At 39.8% G+C, this 21,319-nt stretch overlaps 1 pseudogene; it reads left to right on the plus strand.

Annotated features, from left to right (window-relative positions):
- Positions 1-231: 231 nt before the first annotated feature.
- LOC148775261 (U2 spliceosomal RNA) lies at positions 232-383 on the plus strand (annotated as a pseudogene).
- Positions 384-21,319: the final 20,936 nt, after the last annotated feature.

The following is a 21,319-nucleotide window of genomic DNA, read 5'->3' on the forward strand; positions in this document are numbered from 1 at the left end:
TAGTACCAGGGCAGAAAAGAATGGTTCTTCTGTTGCATGAATTGCAAAGTCCTTTTAATAATGCACATCATTTTGTCAAACACTCATGTGAATTAAATATTTTAATGACCCTGATGAAACTGGAACACTTGACATTGAAATTAAAAAAAAAAACAATTAAACAAGGGTCATTAAAGGTAGGGGAAAATTACTTTATAGCCTGAAAGATCTATGTTCTAAGGAGTTTTCTACTTTACTTCTCAGCCTTTTGGCTAAGATCAGTATAGTATCTGTTCTAAGTAGTTTTATGCTCCATAGAGTGTCCAAAGCTTGCCCACTCAAAGGACCTGTACCCTCTTTATACTCAAAAGCATTTTAAGTTAAAAACTTTATTAAAATCCATTTCTATAAAAATGCATATATATTATAATAGAAAGCAGTACTGGAAGAATGTATGTCCTGAATGTCAAAAAGATAGGCTAGTGTAGTGGGGAGTAGAGTATCACAGTTCAGTGTTGTTTTCTGTGTTTGTAAATGGATAGTATTTGTATGGTCAGAAGAAAACAGTCTTTGAAAAAGCTATGCCCTGGATGAAAAAGGAAAAGAAGGTCTGTATTGTTGGTTTTCATTTGTTTTGTCCTGGTTTGCTTGAAATGTGTGATTATCCTTGAAAGTCTAAGAGTTTCTCTTCTGCATAGGGTAGTAGGGCCAATTCCAAGGTGTTCTGAGTATTAAAAAAATGGCAGGCATTAAACTACCTCCCTCTACTTCCTCCATAGTATTTTTCGTATATTTTAGGTAATTTTCTCCCTTCAGGAGGAACAATGACTTGGCCATCTTACCAATAGTGCCTTTTTTGCAGAAAAGCTTATGTAATACCCTACACTTTATACATAAGGATATTCCCAATGTTGGAGGAAGATGGTTCTATGTGAAATTATTCTTTCATTGTTGGGTGGAAACTCATGTTGTTGGACTATCGTTTCTCATATTTGGCTAAAATTTGCTTCTTTGTTCTTTTTACCCTCTTGATCCCTGTCCTGCCATTCACTACACAGAAAAACACTGGGTGTGCTTTCTCTTTTACTCCTTGTTTTATATTAACCAGTTGTAGATCTGAATATATGGATGAAGCTCACAAAGACTATAGTGTTTTAACCCTAGAAATTCTAGCTTGAATGTCACCTGAGCTAAAGGACTGTCCTTCCTCTGCTACCTTTGTTTAGCATGCAGTGATTGAGAATATTGTATTAGAGAATTCATAAATTCCTAATACACAAAAACAAAAGAGAAATTTCATTTTCTTTAAATCCTGTCACTGTCAATGAAAAAGAGTCTCAAGGCTTTATGTCTTGAATTCCTTTTGATATAATGTCATCACTTACACCCATCCATGCTTTATCTTTTTTTCATGCATTTATTCATTCAATAAATATTTATCAGCCACATATGCCAGGTGCAAGACAGAGTGCTAGGTGCTTTGGGGTATGAAACAATAAATCAGACATGGGAGTCAACACCTACATTAAAAAATAAAAAAATCAAACATCGACTTACTTGGTATATATGGAACCAGTATCTAGACAATTGATTTTTGTTCTTGTTATTTGATTTGTTGTTTGTTGACTCCACCTAGCTCCTTGATGCTATGCAGACAACTAGTAAAGGTATAATTTCTGGAAGCATTTTCTCTAGGACAGAACTCAAAGAGGATGGATGGCACACTAGTCATTTAAAGACACTTAAGAAGAAGATCTCTCTTGCTCCTGAAAGGTTTCTAGCTATTGTTCAGTACGAATTAGTGATTCTTCCTCAGAACTGGTTTTATTTTAATTTGTCCCTGATCTAAAATGATCTTAAAGAATACAGGGGAAATAGTTTTTATAGAAGTTTCCAAGCCCAGTAAAAAAAAAAAAATATATATATATATATATGTGTGTGTATATATATATATATATAAGCACAGTCAGATGGGAAGAGGAGAAAAGAAAGGGAGGGAAAGAAGATGAATTTTATTTTTTATATTTATTTTACAAGAAGTATCCCATGTTTTATCACTCACATACCACAATGATAGATGATCTTTAAAATCCATCTTTAGATGATCTTTAAAATCCATCTTTAGATGATCTTTAAAATCCAGTAAGAGGGATACTGGACTGATCATGAAAGATACTCATGGAAAAAACACATTTCTTTTTAAATTTTAGGAATAGCCTCTATAATATCTAGTGGCAAACACTTTGAGGTCAATGTACAATATATAATATGAGATTTACCTCTAATCCATTTTAAAGAGAGAAAATCACCTTTGATCCAGGGGCGAGGTGCTAAAGGAGAATTCTCATCATTGCTTTCTAAGAGCCACTTACTTTGCTTTCTTTTAGAGTTATGAGCCAGTTACATTTGCTTTTCTCACTAACAAAAGATTGTATCCCCAGTTCTGGCTATATCTACACTTTATCCATTCCCACATAGACAATGCCAATCCCCCCAGTTAAAGTCCTAAAATGGAATGGAAGAGTCAGTGAAGAAAACATTGTATCTACTACAAGAAAGTCCACAATATTCATGAAATTTAGGTGAATTTATTCTTATGTATATAGAACAGTCATGCTTTTTAGGCGTCTGATGGCATTAGCCCACACGTGGTGCCAAGACAAGGACTCTCATTAGAGGACACAGGGGGGATTAGGTACAGTAGAGAGTTTTCCTTGTTTGGCCTCCAGCCTCCTTTTCCTTGAGGACGTGTGCCAGGTTCCTAGGGAAGAATAGACTAAGAAGCAAAATAAGTGTTTTCATAAGACACTACAGACCCCGAGGTGGGACTTCTTTGTACTGTATGCCTGTGGTCACCAGAAACTCATTTGAGAGAAACCCCTTCAGCACTTCTTGAATTTGTGGGTAGGTGGTATACACAGGAGTAGAAAATCGAGCCTCTGAATTCACCCAGACTTGGGTCTGAATTAAAGCTCCTGGTTGTCACTTTACGGCTGTGTCATGAGTACATGTTACTCCTCCTCCATCTTGTCCTCACAAGAAGTGGGCTCATAGTCATGGGTCATAGATGGTTGTGAGGGTTATCACTGTTGGATAGAATGTTTTCTTTCTTTTTTTCTTATCTTCATATATGTGATGACAAAAATGCTTTTACCTCAAATGTTAGCTCTTTTTTTTTTTAACAACTAGTTCTGAAACTTCTAGTTTAGAACCAAAATGCGAACTGATGTGAAGGAAATTGGGTGATTTATGGTACACTGAGTCCCAGCATTGTGAATGAATTTTATTCCAAAGGTTCATTTGTATGTAAGTCACCTACCACATTACAGACACTGAACAGATGCTAATTGCTGGGTGCCTTTCAGTTCTAAATGGTATCTGGCATTTTAGCAGCTCCTGATGACACCACCCTTATGGCAGAAAGTGAAGAGGAACTGAAAGGCCTCTTGATGAAAGTGAAAGAGGAGAGTGAAAAGGTTGGCTTGAAGCTCAACATTCAGAAAACGAAGATCATGGCATCTGGTCCCATCACTTCTTGGGAAATAGATGGAAAAACAGTGGAAACCGTGTCAGACTTTATTTTTTTGGGCTCCAAAATCACTTCGGATGCTGATTGCAGCCATGAAATTAAAAGACGCTTACTCCTTGGAAGGAAAGTTATGACCAGCCTAGATAGCATATTAAAAAGCAGAGACATTACTTTGCCAACCAAGGTCCGTCTAGTCAAGGCTATGGTTTTTCCCGTGGTCATGTATGGATATGAGAGTTGGACTGTGAAGAAAGCTGATCGCCGAAGAATTGATGCTTTTGAACTGTGGTGTTGGAGAAGACTCTTGAGAGTCCCTTGGACTGCAAGGAGATCCAACCAGTCCATTCTAGAGGACATCAATCCTGGATGTTCATTGGAAGGACTGATGCTAAACCTGAAACTCCAATACTTTGGCCACCTCATGCGACGAGTTGACTCACTGGAAAAGACTCTGATGCTGGGAAGGATTAGGGGTGGGAGGAGAAGGGGACAACAGAGAATGAGATGGCTGGATGGCATCACCGACTCGATGGACATGAGTTTGAGTGAACTCCGGGAGTTGGTGATGGACAGGGAGGCCTGGCGTGCTGTGGTTCATGGGGTCACGGAGAGTCAGACACGACTGAGCGACTGAACTGACTGACTGACTGATGCAGCCTTGTCCATGCTCCTGCTGCCCATGAAGACAGTGAGTAAAGCAAAGGCTTGCTTCTACTGAAATTAAAACTTGGGTTTTATAAGGATTCTTAATAATTTTCCACCCAGTGGAATATATTGAAAAAAAAACTTAAAAAAAAAACCCTTATACCTATTCTTTAGCAAATAGCTCCATTCATGTTCAAAGTATTGTTTCAAAGAAACTGGAAGAAGATTCTTCCATCTCAGACTGTCCTCCTCATGAAGACACTTGGATCTCCATCAAATTAAAACTAGGCAATTAATTCACAGGTACTGATTTTTTCCTTCAAATAATCATTTCTTCTCCTCCATATACGTCTTCTACCAGTGAAGAATACAATAAGGCAGAAAATGTCAGGATTTGAGGGAGAGAACTTGTGAGGTATGATCCTCAATGGTAAGCAGTGAAAGCAAATACAAAAAAAAGATATATGTAGAAGCATTGCATTTTTGGAGATTAGACAGAACATGCCATGTATGCTATAGAGATAGAAAGGTTTCCTTTTACCTGGATATCTTACAGAAACTAGGAAATGGGTTGGGAGCCTTGCCCATCACTCATTGTAGACTGCAAACGGGAGTCCAGCCTTAGACAGATAAGGAGCAGAATTAAGAGAAATTCTCACATTATTGGCAAACACCAAGTCTGGAGACACCTTACTTCATCAAAAGCTGATTCAAGTGAATTAAGAAAATATTGTGCATATACAAACTACAGAAAAAGAAAAGAAACTATAAGAAGTACAAAAATATGCTTTTTAAAATGATGAATTGTAATTGAAAAGAAAATCTGAAAATATAAGAAGTACAAAAATATGCTTTTTAAAATGATGTAATTGAAAAGAAAATCTGAAAACTATTCAATAAAATACACTGAGAAAAAGAAAAAAGGAAGAAGTCACACAGGAAAAGTAGGCTGAAATAAAAGAATAGCAGAATGGGATGAAAATGAAGTTAGGTAAGCTATTAAAAAAAAAGCAAAAATACCAAAATTATAGTAGCAGAATTACAGACCATATTGAAGGAAGATGGAGGCAGAAAAGATGAGAATGTGGAAAATTAAATTAAAATGGTGGAGGAAAACCTGAGAAAGCAAAGACATGAAAATAGAGAGGGCAAGATGGCCACACAGACTAGGAAAGGGAGAGCCACCTGCCAGCGTCTGGATAATTGCTATACCTGAAAAGGAAACTTAAAAACGCAACTACATCAACGAGGGCATTTTTCAGAGAACAGACCTTCTCTGAGCCAGTGACCCGAGGATGCAAACGGAAAGAGTTCAGTGTATGCTAAGCAAAATTAGAGAGTCATATGTGTAGACACAGTCTGGCAGACGCATGAATTTCAAGTTTAAAGAAAAACATTCTACAAACATCTAGACAGACAGAAAAGTTTCTTCCCACAAGAACAGAGAGAGAATAGCTTCTTTTTAACAACACAGTATTTCTCTTGTAATAGGACACTGATCTATAAAATATAAGCCATATGCTACTAAGAAAATTTGATCATGATTTAGAAGTCCAGGTTCTAGAGAGTTAGTGAAATTAAATGCTATACAAAAGGGGATTCATGAGTCAAATGCTTATTTCACCCTAAAGCAATATATATTCCTAAAGGAAATATGTATGTATTCCTGTTTTGATATTATGACACGTGCAAATAATTTTAGAATACACTCTAGGGCCCCTCATGCTGCTAAGCTGTACCATACTTTAATTAAAATCTTATTTTTCTTCCTCCCTCATCTGTGTTTCAAAGATGACTTTGTTATATCTTTTTATTGAGCCCAAATAATCTTGACCATCTCCTTGCATAAACAGAAAGCAAAGGTCTCTCTTAAGAGTTCCCTAGAGACTCTTTCACTGAGTTTCAGTAAATGGTCTCAATAAATTTGGAGACCATGAATGTCTCCAATATGTTTATTGTCTTTCCCTATGTTCATGACTCCTAAAGAGAGTGTATTGAATCCTGTCTACTTATTCTTCACAGTTCCTACTTTTCCCCAAATCAGGTGACTTTTTTGGCTCATTATCAAACTATACTGGCTCAATTTATGGTTTGCTTTCTCCATCTCCTAGTTTATCGGTGGGCAACACTTTAACTAAACTCCGTTAACAGCCTCAATGAATAGCTTGCACTATGCCAGGATTAATGAGAGAGTCACTGTCTCTTTAGCATCCTGGTTTTCAGTGTGGTTTCATCCAACTAGACTGTTTTCTTTGGGAGAGAATATGGTGTTCAGATTCCTTCCCCCATGTGACATTGTGAGCTGAAGATGGCCTTCCCTTGGATAAATGCACTGCAGTAGGAGGAAAAAAATAATTAGCTGCACAGCATATGTCCTTAATGGTTTGATAAAGGACCACAAGGGGCATCGTGAAGAAGATGAGTGTGGAAAGGATTCCTTTTTATTAAGCTTAGCAGGGAAAGAGGTTTAAGATACTCATTTCCATAGATAAACAAACAAGCTGAAGGAAAGGAACATCTGCTGGGAAGGGCTCCTCCAACATGTAGCAGATGTGTTTCAATAACAAAGCATATCCTGGAAGCATTTTAGGATTTAATTATTTAGCTCTTTTATTGAACTGTGGAGCAAGGGGGTGGGCATGGTTTGAGGAAGCATGTTGTAAATTTACAGAGCCTGGAAATTCAATTCCAAAAGTAGTTTAAGCCTCCACATGCTGAAGTTTCTTTCTGAACATATGCTAACTGCTGGTTTTTTGTTTTTTTTTTTTGCTGCTTTTTGATACACAGACTCCAACTGCAGTCACCTATTCTACATGCATGGTGGCAATCACTCTGAATTCTGCTCTCCTCTTCATCACCCCCCATACCCTCATCTCTCCCCTGCATTTTCGCAACAACTTCCCATCTCCTTTCATTGCCTTTGGTTTTACCCTGTTCAAAACTATTGTGCACTGCCCACTCTTTCTAAAATGAAAATCTGATTATTGGATCTGTAAGACAAAAAGGGAGCGATGTGACAGGAGAGCTTAGGAAGGATTAATCCAAAGCAAAAGAAAATTGATCAGGAGCAGGAGGACAGAGGAGAATAAAATAACAGTGGTGGAAACTGTCTGTAAAGTACCAAAAGGTTCAGACAGAACAGTTCTGAATCCTGTACAATATACACAGCCAGACTGCAGCTCTCCTAGGCTATACCTTCTCCTAGGAATGATACAGGGTTTACAGGGGAATGTCAGTAAAGAAGAAGATGCCAGTCTGTGTGCAGTTTTTTGAAAGGCTAGACAAGTGAAGGAAAAGCAGTCTTATCACAACTGCCCAACAGAGGCGAGAGCAACCTCATCCACCTGAATTCCTTCCTGTGGTCTTCCTTGCCCATAGTATAGACGTCCAAGAATTTCAGTGTGATATACCAGAACTCCGTTTTCTTTCTGGACTCTTCTTCCAAACTCCTACTGTGTACTTTGCACTCTGGCAAGTATTTGCATTTCTCCAATTATCTATCATCTCTGTGATTTTACCTGTCTTCTCTCTTCTTAAGATTCTATATACTTTCTTGACTAGACAGTAAATTCCTACCAATCTTCTAAAAGTTAATTTGATCTCTTTTCCTCTATGAAGCCTTTCCTGCTCACCTTCACACTAACCCTTTGCCAGGGATAGCTCCCACAATGAACTTTCAGGAAGTCTGGCACTCCAGTCCATGTTTAGCAGTTATCAATTCATATGGAATTCTCCAGGCAAGAATACTTGGACTTGGAGTGGCTTGCCATGCCCTACTCCAGGGAATCTTCCTGACCCAGGGATTGAACCCAGCTCTCCTGCATTGCATCTAAGCCACCAAGGAAGCCCACAAAAATAGAATATAAATTTTTGAGGTATAATGTGCTCAGTTTCTGTGCATTGAATGAATGAGTGGCCTGGTCAGGATTGCAAAGTCCAGTGTAAACTGAATTATATGTATGCGGTAGGATGGGGAGGTGAGGCAATGCAGAGACATACCTTCCCCTCTAACTTAGAGAATAAGTGTGACCCAGAAACAGTGTTGGCTGGGGACTAGGACAGTGACAAAGCAACTACCACTTTTATTTTATTTTTGCAGTCAATACTTTAGTTATGATGCTTTTAATTGCAAGTATCAGAAAATTCATCTTATCTAAATTAAGCAAAAATATCCAGAGTTACTCTAGTTTTAAAGAGCCCTTAATCATGGACTCATTGTAAAAGATTAGAATTCAGTTTCTCCCATCTCTTGGTTGTGTTTTCTTTCATGTTGGTTTTATGCCCAACCTCCCTGCAGAAGCCCAAGGCAGTTCCCGGTATACAGCAACCTACTATTGGCCAGTCCAGGAGAGGAGAGAGCCCTTTTCTCATCTGGAAGTGCCACATTAGGTTTATTGCTCTGACAACACCAGGATCCCCCTACCCATAGGTAAAGCAAGATACCATTGCCATATACATGTATTACCAGGTGAATATATACATACATATTTGTGTGTGTATAATATCACGTGCTTTAAGATTTTTATTTTACATAAGTTCACAGAAAGAACTCTGGACTGCCTTAATAAAACATGCCACTAGTTTTATCTTTTCTTCTAAGAAATCTCTTCACTTCTCACGTCTTCTGTTTACTCATCTTTTGAACCTAGAAATCTTCAGCATCCCTTCCTACTCAACAGTTCTCTGGAATGACATTATGATTCTAGGGCAAAGGCAAATCTAATCCCAAGTGAACTGAGAGACAGGTAACTCTTGAGATAGACTGAATCACACACTTATGTTTTTGGCTCATTGTGGCAGATTTTATATTTTCAGAGCCCTAAGAACAAAATTGAAATAACAGCAACCATGTATCAGAGCTTATTATGTGGCCAGCCTCAGTACTGAGCTCTTCATATGTTATTTCATTTGTCCTCACTCAACTCAATGAGAAAAGCATCATTACCCCCATTTTATAGATAAGGAAGCTATCACTTTTATCAGTCACTTGGCTAACATTAATTGAATGCTTACTACATTCCAGATCTTATTCTAGGTACTGAGAAAATAGAGATGAACAAGACAGTGAAGGTCAGCCCTCACAGAATTTATATTCTCTGAAACTGAAGCTATTAGGAGTTTGCCCAGCTCTGGTTCATTCACCACTCGAGGGCAAGTCCAGCTTCTAGAGGGATGTAGAAGTCTATGGAATGCAGTTAGCTCTTCATGGCTCTCCCTCTGTGAGTTGGCAGAGCAATATCTGTAGTGGGCTTGTGGTCAGTGCTGGGCAGTAAGGCCAGAAGTCAGGAAGACCTGGACATGGGGTAAGGAAAAGCAAGGACACAGTGGAACCTGCCAGCACCTTTCCGTCTGTCCCCCAGGCCCTGTAACCAGTGATGGCCTAAGGACAGTAAATACTGCTTCCCTCATATCTATCAAATCTCATGCAAAATGTTCTGATGGCTCCACAAAGGAAGGGAATCCTGAGAGATCCAGCTCCAGCCTAGGCAAGCTGACAGCACAAGAGCACCACAGAGGGCATGGGGAGGTTTGGAAGGTGGTCAGTTAAGAGACACAGACAACAAACGGTTTTTAAAAGTTAAAATTAAAATGTCAGATGCCAACATGTAGTTGACGATTACAGGGGGATGCTGTGCTACAGAGTCACTGGTGGCTACTTTCCCTGGGGGTCAGGAAGCTTTTCAGAGTTCGTAAGTGGAAAAGCAGAGATGCCAACCCAAGCGACATGGCTCTGGAACCAATTAATTTATCTTCTACACAAATTCTGTACAGACTTGAATGATAATAATAATTTCCTGGGGCTAGAGGTGGGGGAGGGTAGAAGATATGTCTTAAATTCTCAGAATCCTTTCCAGAACAACAGGATCAAAGTCTCAAGGTACTGGAGCTTGTGTCTTTAACAAGTACCTGGAGTGGCATTTAGCAGACCAGTTTAGAGAACACTGCAACAGTGAGTCACAAGAGAGTCATAAATTCCTGAAACTGGACTGCTCACATCATCCTGAAAAGAAGACTGAGTTTTCCCTGGGTGAGTTTGAACCACCAACCTTTCAGTGAGCAGCCAAATGTGCTCATCAGGTGTACCACAGAGACAGCTGTGCAGCTCAGCTACGCGTTCAGCCGTAACAGATGGTCTCCTCTGTGTGCCATTCTGTCTGGAATAACACACAAGGACTCAGTAATATACACACATACACCATCAACTTTTCTGATTCATCATAAAAACTGTGCTTGTGTGTGTATATGTGTTCAAAAAGAAGAACCTGCAAAGCTTTACAACTCCTCAAAGTTACTTAAAAAAGCACTGTAGTTAGATATCTCAGCAACTCCTTCATACACTGGGGAGAGACATGTGAAAGAAAACATGCTTCATTTATATAGAAAGGCTTCCAGGCTTTAGAAACACAGCCTGAAAGGCGAAACTTCACCAACAGCAATAGCTATTCGTCAACATTAATGGAAACGTTCACGTCCCCCAATGCTGAGAACTTCCAGGGGGATTAATTGTTTAATATTCACAAAGGACTTTGAAGATGAAAAGACCCACATAAAGGCTGAAAATGAACACTCACTTTGTTTGCTTTTCTCATCCTGTAGCTGAATCTGCAAAGCCACCATGTCTTTGAAGACACTCCAAGATTATAATCATGATGATCACCCTTGGAGCTGAGAGAGTGAGTAGGGAGGAATAACTTAGCCCAAGCTATAATTCCAGTAACTCTAAGAGCAAGGACTTCGGTATCAAACACAGTCCTGACACTTTACCACCTGCCAGTTCTAATCTTGGACAAGGTACTTACCCTCTCTGAGATTCTATTCCCTCAGCTGAAATATTAACCAATTACACATACCCAGCTATTGTCAAGTTAGAGATATTTAAAAGGACTGGCACATTGCTGGTACTTGTACAATTAGAACTATTGTTGCCATTTCCAATATTTGAAGAATATTAATAAATGAGATTTCCAAGCGTTAATGCTACAAAAGCAAACATTGATTCTAATTAAATAAAAATTACAAAAGAGTAGGAATGAGCCAGGCTGACAGACAAGAAATCTTTTGAATCATTTGTAAGTGTGTGTGTGTGTATATATAACTTTAAATAGTCCTTTCTTTCATAATGTTTTCTTTTTCTTCTAATATCCCAACTACTTTCCTTAATAAGTCTCTGCTGTCAACTCCCATTCACACACTCACTCCCATCTCTTTAATGCTTATTTCAGTGTTTGTCAAAGTGGAGAACCTAAGAACTTCTGTGAAGCATCTGAGCAACTCGGCCTTGAAGAGATTGAGTATAGTAACTCTGAGCTATAAAATGCTGCAGGAAGAGACACTTAGGCCCAAATCCATCCCCATTTCATTTAGATGTTGGGGATTATTTTGCCACTTTTTCCAAATCAGGAGCACTCGAGGAAATGAGGTGGGAGTTGGCAAGAAAGGATAGGAGAAATATAATGTTTTCTCTGCTTTCAATTCTACCTGGATTTAACCCATGGTAGCCAGTGTCCTTGCCTGGAGAATCCCAGGGTCGGGAGAGCCTGGTGGGCTTCCGTCTATGGGGTCACACAGAGTCGGACACGACTGAAGTGACTTAGCAGCAGCAGCAGCAGCAGGGATTCACTAAGCACCACTGTCCAGCTCCTATTCACTATCCCCTCAACTTTGAGGCTCCTTCTTAATAATCTCAGTGAAGTAATGACCCTGGCCTGGGATTCCTCTCCCAATGCTGATCACAACAACTCTGAACACAATAGCTATTATCATATGGATATAAAACTATACTACTATGGAGAGAAAAAAATAAAATCAGGGATCCCCAGTAGGTCCATTTTCTAAAATTTGGAAAACATTGTTCTGCAGGTTTACAGAATAAGGTGCCCTGCTTCTCTGATATGTACAAATTAAGTAACTTCAAATCCTAAAAGTTGTAGCACCAGTATGTGGCGCCTGAAAGTTTGAAGCAGTCAGTGCGGTGGTTCTTCATAAATCAGAAGAGTTAAGGAAGAGAAGAGAATCATTAGTTTCTCTCTGCTCTCCCTCGTAGATTGCCATGATATAGAAAGGAGTGAAATTAGAGGGAGGCTTACTAAGGTAGCATACAATATCTTTAAGAAAATATCCTTTAAGTCAGGTTTAGAAAAATTTATAAAACCACATAATTGGCTTGGTTGGGAACAATAGTAATATTATTATTAAATATCATTAAGGAACAATATAATATTAAATATCATTTAGGAACAATATTAGTAACAAATAGTTGGCAAAAGAACTACCTAAAAGAGTTGGTGACCCAGAAGAAAAGAATGTAAATCAGAATGCAGAAGACCTTAGTTTGAGTACTACCATTAACATTAATTAGTACTGTGATATCGGGAAATTCTATTAAACTTTGCTGGCTTTGTTTTTTGCTTGTTGCCTGCATTTTTAGTCACTTGAGAATTGAGACAGTGGAAGAATTTTAACTTGACAACTTACTAAATTTTGACAAGAATTTCTCTGCACATGAATATCACTCTTTAAAAACAAGACCCATTGTCACTATTTATCTTCTCAGTGTCCTTAGCTGGGGAGTCCAAGGTACCCTGGATCCTCAGCACATATTGGAAAGAATGAATGTCAGGCAGAGTACCAGGGATACAGATTTGGCTCAAGAGTCAAGAACACTGTAATAAACTCTGTCTTAGTTTGGTAAGAATTGATATCCATTAATGTCCGAGTTGAGCTACTTCAAATCTTGAAAGATGATGCTGTGAAAGTGCTGCACTCAATATGCCAGCAAATTTGGAAAACTCAGCAGAGGCCACAGGACTGGAAAAGGTCAGTCTTCATTCCAATCCCAAAGAAAGGCAATGCCAAAGAATGCTCAAACTACCGCACAATTGCACTCATCTCACACGCTAGTAAAGTCATGCTCAAAATTCTCCAAGCCAGGCTTCAGCAATATGTGAATCGTGAACTCCCAGATGTTCAAGCAGGTTTTAGAAAAGGCAGAGGCACCAGAGAGCAAATTGCCAACATCCGCTGGATCATGGAGAAAGCAAGAGAGTTCCAGAAAAACATCTATTTCTGCTTCATTGACTATGCCAAAGCGTTTGACTGTGTGGATCACCATAAACTGTGGAACATTCTGAAAGAGATGGGAATCCCAGACCACCTGACCTGCCTCTTGAGAAACCTGTATGCAGGTCAGGAAGCAACAGTCAGAACTGGACATGGAACAACAGACTGGTTCCAAATAAGAAAAGGAGTATGTCAAGGCTGTATATTGTCACCTTGCTTATTTAACTTCTATGCAGAGTACATCATGAGAAATGCTGGGCTGGAAGAAGCACAGGCTGGAATCAAGATTGCTGGGAGAAATATCAAGAACCTCAGATATGCAGATGATACTACCCTTATAGCAGAAAGTGAAGAGGAACTCAAAGGCCTCTTGATGAAAGTGAAAGAGGAGAGTGAAAAGGTTGGCTTGAAGCTCAACATTCAGAAAACTAAGATCATGGTGTCTGGTCCCATCACTTCATGGGAAATAGATGGGGAAACAGTGGAAACAGTGTCAGACTTATTTTTTTGGGTTCCAAAATCAATGCAGGTGCTGACTGCAGCCATGAAATTAAAAGACGCTTACTCCTTGGAAGGAAAGTTATGACCAACCTTGATAGTATATTAAAAAGCAGAGACATTACTTTGCCAACAAAGGTCCATCTAGTCAAGGCTATGGTTTTTCCCATGATCATGTATGGATGTGAGAGTTGGACTGTGAAGAAAGCTGATCGCCGAAGAATGGATGCTTTTGAATTGTGGTGCTGGAGAAGACTCTTGAGAGTCCCTTGGACTGCAAGGAGATCCAACCAGTCCATTCTAAAGGAGATCAATCCTGGGTGTTCATTGGAAGGACTGATGCTAAAGCTGAAACTCCAATACTTTGGCCACCTCATGCAACGAGTTGACTCACTGGAAAAGACTCTGATGATGGGAAAGGTTGGGGGCGGGAGGAGAAGGGGACGACAGAGAATGAGATGGCTGGATGGCATCACCGACTCGATGGACATGAGTTTGAGTAAACTCCAGGAGTTGGTGATGGACAGGGAGGCCTGGCGTGCTGTGATTCATGGGGTCACAGAGAGTCAGACACGACTGAATGACCGAACTGAACTGAGCTGAATGTCCGAGTGAAAAAGTTGGCTTGAAGCTCAACATTCAGAAAACGAAGATCATGGCATCTGGTCCCATCACTTCATGGGAAATAGATGGAAAAACAGTGGAAACCGTGTCAGACTTTATTTTTTTGGGCTCAAAAAAATATCACTGCAGATGCTGATTGCAGCCATGAAATTAAAAGACACTTACTCCTTGGAAGGAAAGTTATGACCAACCTAGATAGCATATTTAAAAAGCAGAGACATTACTTTGCCAACAAAGGTCCGTCTAGTCAAGGCTATGGTTTTTCCAGTGGTCATGTATGGATGTGAGAGTTGGACTGTGAAGAAAGCTGATTGCCGAAGAATTGATGCTTTTGAACTGTGGTGCTGGAGAAGATGCTTGAGAGTCCCTTGGACTGCCAGGAGATCCAACCAGGAGATCAGTCCTGGGTGTTCATTGGAAGGACTGATGCTAAAGCTGAAACTCCAATACTTTGGCCACCTCATGCGAATAGTTGACTCACTGGAAAAGACTCTGATGTTGGGAAGGATTGGGGGCAGGAGGAGAAGGGGACCTCAGAAAGTGAGATGGCTAGATGGTATCACCATCTTGATGGACATGAGTTTTGGTGAACTCCGGGAGTTGGTGATGGACAGGGAGGCCTGGCCTGCTGTGATTCATGGGATCACAAAGAGTTGGACACGATTGAGCAAGTGAACTGAACTAAACTGAACTGTATGTCCAAACAAGGGGTACATAAGTACATAAGTTTCCTGAGAAGCCTGGATAAAGCTTACCTGCTTCCTGAGAATCCTGTATGCAGATCAAGCAGCAACAGTTAGAACTGGCCATGAAAAAACACTGTTTCAAAATTGGGAAAGGAGTACGTCAAGGCTGTATACTAATACCCTCTTTATTTAACCTCTATGCAGAGTACATAATGCAAAATTCCAAGGTGGATGAATCACACAAGGTGGGAATCAAGATTTCTGGGAGAAATATCAACAACCTCAGATATGCACATGATACCACTCTAACGGCAGAAAGTGAAGAGTACCTAAAGATCCTCCTGATGAGTGTGATAGAAGGGAATGAAAAAGCTGGCTTAAAACTCAACATTCAGAACTAAGATCATAAAAACAACAACAGCGAAAACTAAGATTATGATATCTGGTCCCATTATTTCATGGCAAATAGAAGGCGAAAAAGTGGAAAGACTTTGTTTCCTTGGGCTCCAAATTCACTATGGACAGTGATGTAGCCATGATATTAAAAGATACTTGCTCGTTGGAAGGAAAACTACAGCCAACCTAGACAGCATATCAAAAAATACTTTGCTGACAAAGGCCCATGAAGTCAACACTATAGTTTTTCCAGTAGTCATGTAGAGATGTGAGAGTTGGACCCTAAAGAAGGCTGAGCACTGAAGAATTGATGCTTTTGAACTGTGCTGCTGGAGAAGACTCTTGAGAGTCCCTTGGACTGCAAGGAGATCAAACAGTCAATCCTAAAGGAAATCAACCCTGAATATTCATTGGAAGGACTGATGCTGAAGCTGTAGCTCCAATACTCTGGCCACCTCATGTGAAGAACCCACTCATTGGAAAAGTTCCTGATGCTGGGAAAGATTGAGGGCAGGAGGAGAAGGGGGTGACAGAGGATGATAGTTGGATAGCATCACCAACTCAATGGATATGAGTTTGAGCAAACTTAAGGAGATAGTGAAGGACAAGGAAGTCTGGTTCACTGAGATGGGGTCACAATGAGTCAAACACAACTACTTAACAACAAAAGCAGAGTACGTAAGTATCCAGGAATACTTAATCCAGAATTAATTAATTAATGCATTATATAGAGAGTGCTGAGGCAACAGGAAAACAACTGAGCATCCAGTATGAATACTAATCACAGGCAACATATATAAAGTGTGAGTCATCTGGCTAGAAAAAAGTAATCAGTCTCAGTGGCTTCAGAGGAGGGTTGTACTAGGAATGTAGAGGTGAAAAGAGAGAAACTAGGACAGAAATCCAGACAAACAAGGCAAAATGGTGGCAGAGAGGGCAAAATGGTTAAGAAAGTTGCCATCTGGTAGGAATTTAGTCACCACTTTGAGACAATGTTGACTAAGGCTTGAACCTTCTCTCTGATGAACCAAGGCTAAATGTCTAAGCTGAAAACACCGTGATAAATGAACCACCAGATTTTTGCTTCCAACCAAGATGGAGTGACATCCATCAGATTTACCCCTCTACCTAAAACAAATACAAAATTAGACTGAAATAGATAAAACAATGATTTCAAAACAGTGAAGATGGGAAATGAAGGGCTGAATCTCTAGAGTTTGTGAGACAAATGATCCAGTGAGCTCTACAATTGCTCTAGTGAGAGAATTTTCAGGCTGTGGTTACCAGGAGTAACCCTTGAATTGAAGAAATGGAGTCTGGGAAGACCAGGGTGATTATATTTTCAAGTATTAGAAAGCTGCACAGAGAGGACTTCACACACTTGAAGAGAATCTCCATTGAATATCCAGTGGAATACTGACCGGTGAATGCCTGTGAGGCTAAATACCAGGGGCTAGAGAAAGCTTATCTAAAAGGATTAGAGAGAATAGCGTGTGATGCTAACACAGAACCATTAGTATTTCCTGCAGTTATGAATATCTGGCGTATAAAGAAGAACAATAAGCCAGCTAAAGAAGAGGAGAGATGTAGTGAGATGGACCACTTAGAAGCAGAGCTCAGGGTACAGTGTGGAGAACTGATTAAAAGGAAAGAAACCCAAATCAAGATAAATGTACAAAAATGACAGGGATTATTAACCTTTTTAAAATATAGAAATATAGGCACTTACTATGCTCTAGACACTGTATTCGGTTAACTCCATGCATAATCTTATTTAATCCAACCACTAACTGAGGTTGGAGAAGACACATAAATTGCCCAGGTCACATAGCTAATAAGTATATGAAATGGGATTCTAGTCCAAGTATGTGGTTCCAAAATCTTGTCCCTAAGCCATACTGCTTCCTTTCCTGGAATTGGCTAATTCAGCCCTAAGACTACAAATCAAAGTCCTACATCTGTCCTGGAAGCAGAACATTGAGAGCACCATCATTTACTTGACTGCTGCTGCTGCTGCTAAGTCACTTCAGTCGTGTCCGACTCTGTGTGACCCCACAGACGGAAGCCCACCAGGCTCCCCCTTCCCTGGGATTCTCCAGGCAAGAACACTGGAGTGGGTTGCCATTTCCTTCTCCAATATGACCAACCTAGAGAGTATATTTAAAAAGCAGAGACATTACTTTGCCAACAAAGGTCCATCTAGTCAAGGCTATGGTTTTTCCAGTGGTCATGTATGGATGTGAAAGTTGGACTGTAAAGAAAGCTGATGGCTGAAGAATTGATACTTTTGAACTGTGGTGCTGGAGAAGACTCTTGAGAGTCCGTGGACTGCAAGGAGATCCAACCAGTTCATTCTAAAGGAGATCAGTCCTGGGTGTTCATTGGAAGGACTGATGCTAAAGCTGAAACTCCAATACTTTGGCCACCTCATGTGACGAGCTGACTCACTGGAAAAGACTCTGATGCTGGGAAGGATTGGGGGCGGGAGGAGAAGGGGATGACAGAGAATGAGATGGCTGGATGGCATCACTGACTCGATGGACATGAGTTTAAGTGAACTCCGGGAGTTGGTGATGGACAGGGAGGCCTGGCGTGCTGTGATTCATGGGGTTGCAAAGAGTCGGACACGACTGAGCAACTGAACTGAACTGAACTGAAGATTTAGGATAAAAAAAAAAAATTAGGATAAAACCAATCTACACACCTACTTTGGCACCTGACCATAAATAAAAACGTTACTATGACAATAGTAACAACTGGTGTTGGTTTACTATTTAGCATGCATCAAGTCTATGTGCTGTACCTACATCCATTCATTTAGTGCTCCTAACAAGCAGGAAAGAAGTTTATTTATTTTTCCTTCTGAAGAGTCTGGCCACCAGAGCAAGTATATTACCCACCCAGGCATTTCACAGTTCACTGCCCTTGCATCAGCCAGACCCCCTGACTTCACTGCAGAAAAGACATCAGCACCATGCCAAAGATTTATTCATAAGAAAAGGCAGCACTAAAAGAATAATTTCACAGCTAATAAACTAGCTTCTCTTAAACTATTTTAAGATCTTTATTTATGTAGAGAATGCTGAGACCAGAGTGGTTGCTTAATATTATGGGACAGTTGGAGCCTTAACCAGGATAATGTGAACTTTGATTATTTTTTTCTAATAATTACAGAATTTAAATATCATGCACCAAGACTTGTTTTGCTGTTTTCTCAGTAAGCCAAATGTTTAGCAAAATATACAAAACTTTTTCAGTGCTGCTCCCCAGGAATAAGCCTCTGGGTGTTCTTTGAATCCATGACTTCCTAGCATATCATTTTTTTTTTTGTAATTAATTTATTTTTTATTGGAGGCAAATTATTTTACAATATTATATCGGTTGGTTTTGCCATACATTGACATGAATTCGCCCCGGGTTTACATAAGTTCCCCCTCCTGAACCCCTCTCCCACCTCCCTCCTCCCTTTATCCTCCCTCTGGGTCATCCCCGCATAGCATATCATTTTTTATCCAAAGCCAAACACTCACCTCTCCTTTTCGCTGCTTAGAGTCAAAAACAGTAATGAGTAGGGCAAGTCAACTGTTATGAAACTATTTTCCAGTTAAAAGAAGCAACTGTGAACACAAAATTTTTCCATTAACTCAAAAAATAAGAGTTTCCAGGCAGTGTACCCAATGAGGGGCTGTTTTGACTGAAGAAATGATAGTCTCCTATCACGACTTTCATCTGATACTCTGTGTGTGTGTGTGTGTGTGCACACTCACGCGCATGCACACGGTGAATAACACAGAAGCAGGAATGTAAAAGGACAGATATGGACCATTACAGCATATTCTTGTTATTAGATCATAAAAACACGGTACTTATCTTTTTTAATCACCCAGGATATTATGTAACCATGACTTCCATGTTCAAACTGAAGTCTGTGGAGCATAATGAAGACAGATTAGGCTCTGAGGTCAGACAGTTCTGTGGCAAAGTGGGGAGAAGAGGAATGGCTGACATACAGAAGTCTCAAGTAAAAACTTCAAGTAGATGAGTAGATGGTTAGGGTGATAGGTTTGGCAGAAAATAGGGATATTGGTTAAAAAGATTCAGAGTTCAAGGACTAGATTTTCCTCTTAGGAATGTTGAGGGAAGAGAAGGCAGACTGTAATTCCACTCCATTCAATTCAATATGTAATTCTTGTGACCATGTATGCTCCATCCCAATGTTTGGCACTGGGAATACAAAGGTAAATGAGATCTTTTCCCTGTCTTTGTGAAGCTCATGTTCTGAAGAAAGAGAGATTAGAGAGAAACAGAGGAATATTTATGAACAATTAACTCCAATTCATTTTGAAAAGTGTTGCCAAAGAGATATAAACAAGATGCATAAAATAGGAAACTCCAGCTTCTATAGAAGTTACGAAAGACTTTGGAGTGAGTATATTGGTTAGCAACGTGCTAGGTGCTATAATTAATTAATCCCAGCTGTATAATAGCTCAAAATAAATTTATTTGGGCTTGTGTAACAGTTATCAGTGGGTGAATGGGTCAGTAAATCAAATCTCCACCATGGAGTATTTCAGAAAACCAGATTGACAGAGGTTCTGCCATCTTCAATGCAAATCTCCCCAGATCTTCATGCATTTCTCCTTGTCAGTAGGCAGAAGGGGAAAAAATATGGATACACCAGTTCAAGAGGTTTTTTTAAGTCATGTCCAGGAATGGTAATATCACTATGTTTATGTTCCATGACTAGACATAAGACACATGGGTGCCCTACCAACATAGGAGGTTGAGAAACATAAAATAGCTGTGTAGACCACGAAGAAGAGGAGAACATGAATTTTTGTGAACAGCTAGCAGTATCTGTCCCAGGCAGTAATATCTGAGCTGAATTTTGTAGGACAAGAAAGAGTTCACTAGTTAGAAGGCCTGAGGGTGCACTCTGACTATACATAGAAACAGTCCAGGCAAAACTGAACATTCTGTTCATCCTTTCTTTTCTATGACCTACAAATCACCTTTCCTTTTCACCTCTGAAAAGTTTGTTTTCACAACTGTCCCCAAATACATTGGAGAGAAAAGTAAAGAATCAATCATGTGCTCCTAGTGTTATATGCATTTATAGCAGGGTAAATAATTGTGAGGCTATCGTTTTTCAATGCTATACTGTATATTAAGGGCAATCAATCTTCTCTGAGGCTAGAGAGTCAGAAAAATTTGAAAACATTTATGCCTTCTTCCATATGGAGACAAAATAATTTCACTGCGTGATTCAATAAAGGTCCATCCAGGAAAATAAAAGCTATGTCAAATAAATTAGAGAAACATAAATATAGGGAATTAGTAACAAAGATGCTAGAAAAAGGGATGTCCCCAGTGGCTCAGGCAGTAAAGAATCTGCAGCAATGCAGGAGACCCAAGGTCTATCCCTGCACCAGGAAAATCCCCTGGAGAAGGGAATGGCAACCCCACTCCAGTATTCTTGCCTGGGAAATCCCGTGGACAGAGGAGCCTGTCAGGTTACAGTCCAAGGGGTTACAAAGAGTTGGCCACCACTGAGCAACTAACACTTTAATGCTAGAAGAAATGAAAAAATGGGAAAGGTTTTTTAAAAAAAATGAAATTAAAAACTCTAGGAACCTAACCTTATCTTGAGGGCTGAATGTACAATAGGTCAGGGCTGGGTAACCAGATCAGGACAAAACATCAGAAGCTAGAATCTAGAATCACAGAGATTTTGGTCAACAGGGCCTGAGCCCAGGGAGGGAGGGATTGTATGCTGGAACGGAAGGTTCTAGAGCACAGAGAAAACATAGTCCCTTCTAGAGACTCTGCCCTGGCAAAAAGAGAGATGGACAAGCTCCAAAGTCCCCTCTTCACTGTCTTTTCAAACAGTCTCCAGGGATTT

The sequence above is a fragment of the Moschus berezovskii genome, chromosome 16, assembly GCF_049115385.1.
Source record: "Moschus berezovskii isolate FMDL1 chromosome 16, NW_MosBer_1.0, whole genome shotgun sequence".
Taxonomy (NCBI): domain Eukaryota; kingdom Metazoa; phylum Chordata; class Mammalia; order Artiodactyla; family Moschidae; genus Moschus; species Moschus berezovskii.